Source organism: Silurus aristotelis (assembly GCF_946808225.1).
Source record: "Silurus aristotelis genome assembly, chromosome: 12".
NCBI lineage: Eukaryota > Metazoa > Chordata > Actinopteri > Siluriformes > Siluridae > Silurus > Silurus aristotelis.
The window spans coordinates 1,811,611-1,817,851 of NC_139585.1; the positions used below are offsets into that span (position 1 = coordinate 1,811,611).

The window sequence follows — 6,241 nt, forward strand, 5'->3', positions numbered from 1 at the left end:
ATAATTGCTGTTATTAATTAACCAATATGACTATCCATTATTGAATCAGGAAGGTAAACTTACTAATAACATTAAAAAGTTATCAGACACAGTACATCATGATTTTTTTAATAAACAACCAAAAATCAAACAAATGATTCTTTTTATATTCAACAAGAACATATTCAAATCTTGATCACAAGAAATTAAGTTTTTATCTTTAAACAGCATTATAAAAATACAAATAAAATGAAATTAGGCTAACATTGCTCAAATAGTGTGTCTACTTGTTCATTAATTAAACTTAGGACGCCTATTTGTTCAAATAACAAACATCTATTCAAAATTTCCCAATTACTGTATCCTGAGACACTAATACTTAAATAGATGTTTTTTTTAATGTATACAATGAGATACATTTCAAAACATTTTGACATTAACAACAACAAAAAAAGGCAAGAAGCAGTCTATTCCATGAGTTTAATTTTGAGGCTGTGAACCTTCTTGAGACACTTGCCTTCATCTAGCTCCAAAAGAAGTATTTGAAATACTTCAAAAGTATTCTTGAGCTTCTTGGGATATTCAAGGTTGAGGGCATAGATTAATCCTATCAACAACATGCATGCCTTAATTTTGTATCCACACCCACTGATCACTTGGATGCCATCTATCACAATAGATACGTCAACTGGATCGTCCTCAGCCATGGGGTTATGGATCAAAAGCACCTTCATAGTTTGTTCTGTTTGGCCCTCCTGGTCATTTTTCATGTTTAACTGGCAGAAATAAACAACAATAAACTTTAATGCGAGCAATAAGTTAAGAGAAAAATGTAATGCTTGAACCCAATAACATTTATCAATCTAACCACATGCTGTAAATGAGAAAATTGTTTGTTTATGAGGCTGTCTGTAAACACCTTGTGTATATTGGTCATTTTGTAACTTACCTGGGAGTCTTGGAAGAGCTCTTCCTGCGGCTCCCCTTAGGAACTCAATGAGGCAGGAGAGCACTGCATCCCTTTTATTCTCAATACTCTGAGACTGTAAAGAGATGCATTTTAATGACTAGCATTTTTTCTACAAATTAGTGTTTGTACTTTTGAGACCATTTGAACAAAAAACATACCTCATTTACAGTGTTAAGGAGAGAGCGCATCCTGGTACCAACAGCACCTCTTTTGGGACGCATCAGCTGCAGAAGACAGGGTGTGTAACTGTCAAGCTGAAACATGAATGTTTCTTCCAGGGAAATAGTTGTTATCTGACAGAACTCCTCTTTGATCTAGTAAATAAGTAAACGGACAAAATAATGACAACTCTTCCAATGACGAGTCACTTTCCAAATTCACTTTTCAAATTCTAAAGATTTATATATGAAATATATTAGTAATATTTCTAATTTGCTTCATTTACACATTTAGGGGTATGATAGGTGTATGTAGGAATAAAGGTTGGAAACTATTGGCGTTTATAAATACATTAGTGAAAAAGAATAACAAATATAATTATTCTTACTTGAGTCTCAGTGAATAAAGCTGGCCACCTCTCTTTGAAGACACTGATGGGCAGAGAGTCACCACCTCCTCTCTTCGAATTGAAAAAGTATAGACAGAGACATGCAGACTGGTATAAACATTTACATTTGCAACATTCCATTTAACATTTCAACAATTCTTAATTATTGACACATATATGGCATTGAACTAATCATAATTCATGGCTGCACATCTTAAAGTCAGTCATATTCATGTCACAACAGAAAAATGTGTGCAAATGTGTCCATAGCCCCTTGTTGAAAAGCACTCATTTATATTAGTACAAACTACAGTACCTACAATTAGGTAGGTAGTTTGTACTAATATAAAATCAACAAGGGGCTATGGACATAATTAAAAAACAAAACAAAACAAAACAATGTTTTAGATTTCAACACTATGGTGTATTCAGCAATTGTGCATAAATTAAGCCTACTCAGGATTTTTGTATAATGGAGTGGACAATTGTAAGCTTAATTTATGCACAATTGCTGAATTTAAAATTAAACTGCTATAATATTAAATAACTGACATTCACATCCATATGTCTATTTTTTTAACATTAAAATATTTTTTTTTTGTCCTGACGAATGTCATTTCCTAAGCACAACTTTAAAATTATATTTTAAATGCTGTAGCTAAAGCCAAGTCAAGTCAAGTCAAGTAGCGCTTTTCACAACAGAGCTTAACACCAAACTTTTTGTCTTACCCACAACACTTACATTTTAACATTTAAACGTGCTTTCTGGTAAACTTTCAGTTAGCCTAAACATTGGCTAATGGAGTCACACACAGCTCGCTATATGGGTTAGCTATGTTACTATCTACCTTTTAGTAACTTAATAAAACTTAGATTAGAATATAATAGCACGGGTAAAAGTTTCGAAATCGCGTTCTTGCAGTACCATTAGCGCTTCAGTAATGCGGAAAAAGCACATTTTTAACATTAGTACAAGAGAAAATGTGTTTTTAGCTAGCTCGCTATGAATGATGTCCGACGCTATACTGAACTCCTCGTCTAACATAGAACAATGACCACAATCTTATGACAGATAAAACTAACTAAGTGCCCGTTTTCTTTTATTACATGATAAATATACAGGCTAAAATGTAGTCAACTTCCACAATCCAGCTCGCCCAACGAACATGTGCCCCAGATAGCTCTTGCTCTAACAGACAGGCCAAAGTTTTTGGGTATATATTACAAAGTTTTTTTAGTTTGCAGTTATTAATATAAATAATTAGGTAGTGTGGGTTAATTTTACTCATTATTATATAAATAAACGTGCTGACTTACATATTAAAGAAATGGTACACTATTGGCAAGGGTAATATTTACCGCCCACCAAAATAATATTTTACAGTGTATTATCATTATTATTATTATTATTATTATTATTATTATTATTATTACTATTATTATTATTATTATTATTATTATTATTATTATTATTATTACTATTATTATTATTATTATTATTATTATTATTACTATTATTATTATTATTATTACTATTATTATTATTATTATTATTATTATTATTATTATTATTACTATTATTATTATTATTATTATTACTATTATTATTATTATTATTACTATTATTATTATTATTATTATTATTATTACTATTATTATTATTATTATTATTACTATTATTATTATTATTATTACTATTATTATTATTATTATTATTATTATTATTATTATTATTATTACTATTATTATTATTATTATTACTATTATTATTATTATTATTATTATTATTATTATTATTATTACTATTATTATTATTATTATTACTATTATTATTATTATTATTATTACTATTATTATTATTATTATTATTATTATTATTACTATTATTATTATTATTATTATTATTACTATTATTATTATTATTATTACTATTATTATTATTATTATTACTATTATTATTATTATTATTATTATTATTATTATTGTTATTGTTGTTGTTGTTGCTGTTGTGTTTTACTTATTAAATTTTTGCTGAATGTTTGCATTCTTTCTTTTTTCTTATTTTTTTATTTATTGTAAAAGCTAAAAATTATTATAATTATAATAATAATAATAATAATAATAATAATAATAACTATTATTATTATTATTATTATTAGCTGTTATTAGCTGTTATTTCCAATAATATCGTCCAGTTTGACTAGGAAATATCAGGTATATAAATCAGTTAAGAAAATAAGTAAAATAGATGAAAAGAACATAATTAATTTGCAAGAAAAGGTGTCCATTAAGGATCAGACCTTAGTCTTCTTTTGTTTACGTTTGCACCAAATCTACATTACCTCTATCATGTGACCTGAAAAAAAATATATTCCTAAAATTTTATTTCAGTTATCGAGTCATTATAAGTCATATCGACTCAAACCCAGTTATCACCTACTTTACCTGACTTTATAGAATGATTTAGTGACTCAAACTGAGTAACCAAATAAATGATTCACCTGAAAATTGTGCTGAAAAAATATTCACTGAAACAAACGCAACAAACAGATTTTACTAAAAGTAATGTTTAGCTCCACATCAACAGTTCCAGATCATGGACTCAAGAAATGTAAGACTGCATCTGGACTGTAATTAATATCAACTGTCTGCTACAATGGGTTCAGTTTGCATGAACAGTTCTGCATTTCAGCACTGAACAGCTCCTCATTAACAATGGAACTGTAATGAATGGACTTTTAGTGTAGAGGATGAGGATGAGGATGAGGATAAAGATGAGGTTCCCTTTGGAGTCTGGTTCTTCTCAAGGTTTCTTTTTCATGAAATCTCAGGCATTTAATTTTTTTTTTTTTTTACCACAGTCACCACTTGCTCAATCATTAGGGACAAACATACGTACACTAAAATACAAATTAACATTTTATTACCTTAGACATAGACATTTTAACACAATATTGTGTTAAACTGTATCAATAAAAAGCCTCATGAAGGTTTTGTATATTGCTTAGAATTTGTATATCAGTTTAGACCTGATCCTAAACCAAGACTGATTACTCTGTTTTTTTTTTTCAAACTGTAGTCCGATTATCAGACTGCTCCAAATCTGGACTCGATCCTTTCAGGAAAAAGTCTAATAGGCATCAAATTTATTCGAAAAGGTGCTGAGTGAAATCTATGGTCACACACACACACACACACACACACACACACACACACACACACACACACACACACATACACACACACACACACACACACACACACACACACACACACACACACACACACACACACACACACACACACAGATGCCGAATGGGAAAATAATGTAATGTGTCACCAATAAAAGCAAAAACTGTAGCTTCATCTCTACTGATGTTCTACATCTGGAATCTAATTGGCAATCAACTGTGATGATATTTATCAGATTTACTCAAAAGTTTGCTTCATTGGCAAAAGTTTGTGTTGGAGTTTGTATTTATTTTGTTAATTTGTTTGTTTGTTTGTTTGTTTGTTTGTTTAGAAAGAAAGAAAGAAAGAAAGAAAGATAGAAAGAAAGAAAGAAAGAAAGAAAGAAAGAAAGAAAGAAAGATAGAAAGAAAGAAAGAAAGAAAGAAAGAAAGAAAGAAAGAAAGAAAGAAAGAAAGAAAGAAACTTATTAGGTCCCACAAGGGTCATTTCTTCATCTTGTTCTGTTTGTGTCATTTCTATGGTTTTTATAGTCTTGTTTGTTCTAACCCACTAACTAGCTTTAGTCTATGTAACAGGGCGACTGATCAGCAGTGGACAGTAAGGAAATAAATGTAATTCGTTATTGTAGTTTTTTGTGTATCTATATTTTACTTTTATTTCCATTTAGGAAGATTTTCACTGTAAACTTACTACATTTCAAAGTCAAATATTTAGCTTTTTACTCGACTACATGTAGTGAAATCAGTTGTTACTTTTTTATTTACGAGGATAAAAACGTAACTGGTGAAACACGCAGCAAGTCACCAATCAGGATCGAGCGCACGCTCTGTTTTACACGTGTCCTGATCGGCGCTTGGTGCATCTACTGATCACCAACATACAGTTCAGCATCAGTTTAACATCAAGCAGAACATTTAGAGAGGAATAAATGATGAAGAAACTCCAGACTCGAACTCACCACAACACCGGGGTGGTAACACATCATCAGGGATAAATGCACTTAATGCAGTTTAAGAAGTTGATTTCTGTAAAGCTGCTTTGAGACAATGTCTGTTGTGAAAAGCGCAATAGAAATAAACTTGACTTGACTTTAACTTTTACTGGTGTCACATTTTACTGAGTGCCTTTACTTTTACTCAACTACATGCTTTGTGTACTTCATCTACCACTTTGAGTGTCTGAAGAAGTGTAAAGACTAAAATATGTTTTTCCCTTGAGGCATCACAGGGTAGAGTAACACACTCAAAGGAAAATGCTATCTGCCCTCTTTCACATACTCAAGTTCCCAGACACCTATGACTGGCTTATACATTATTATATCACTGCTTTATCGCTGTAAAGCTGCCTTGAGACCGTCATTAAACATGCTCTAGAAATAGAAACTGATTTTTAGGCTGGGGTCACTGTGATTGAATCTTCCCACACAGTGAGCATCTCTCTGTGTGATGGAGAGAACATTTTTCTGCTGCACAAGTCCTTTCTTTGGAGGGATTCATTTTACACATGAAGGCAGGAATGTGATTATTATCCCGGATGCTTCCGGGATCTGTTAC

At 30.6% G+C, this 6,241-nt stretch overlaps 1 long non-coding RNA gene across 2 annotated transcripts; it reads right to left on the bottom strand.

Moving 5' to 3' along the window:
• Window positions 1-220: 220 nt before the first annotated feature.
• Window positions 221-1,801, bottom strand: LOC310735041. 2 transcript variants are annotated; one of them, XR_014536197.1, is made up of 3 exons: window positions 1,479-1,801; window positions 929-1,046; window positions 221-755 (listed from the first exon to the last, which is right to left on the bottom strand). It is a non-coding gene; the product is annotated as an uncharacterized lncRNA (long non-coding RNA). The 2 variants fall into 2 exon arrangements; XR_014536198.1 differs by having other exon boundaries at window positions 929-1,022; window positions 1,108-1,801.
• Window positions 1,802-6,241: the final 4,440 nt, after the last annotated feature.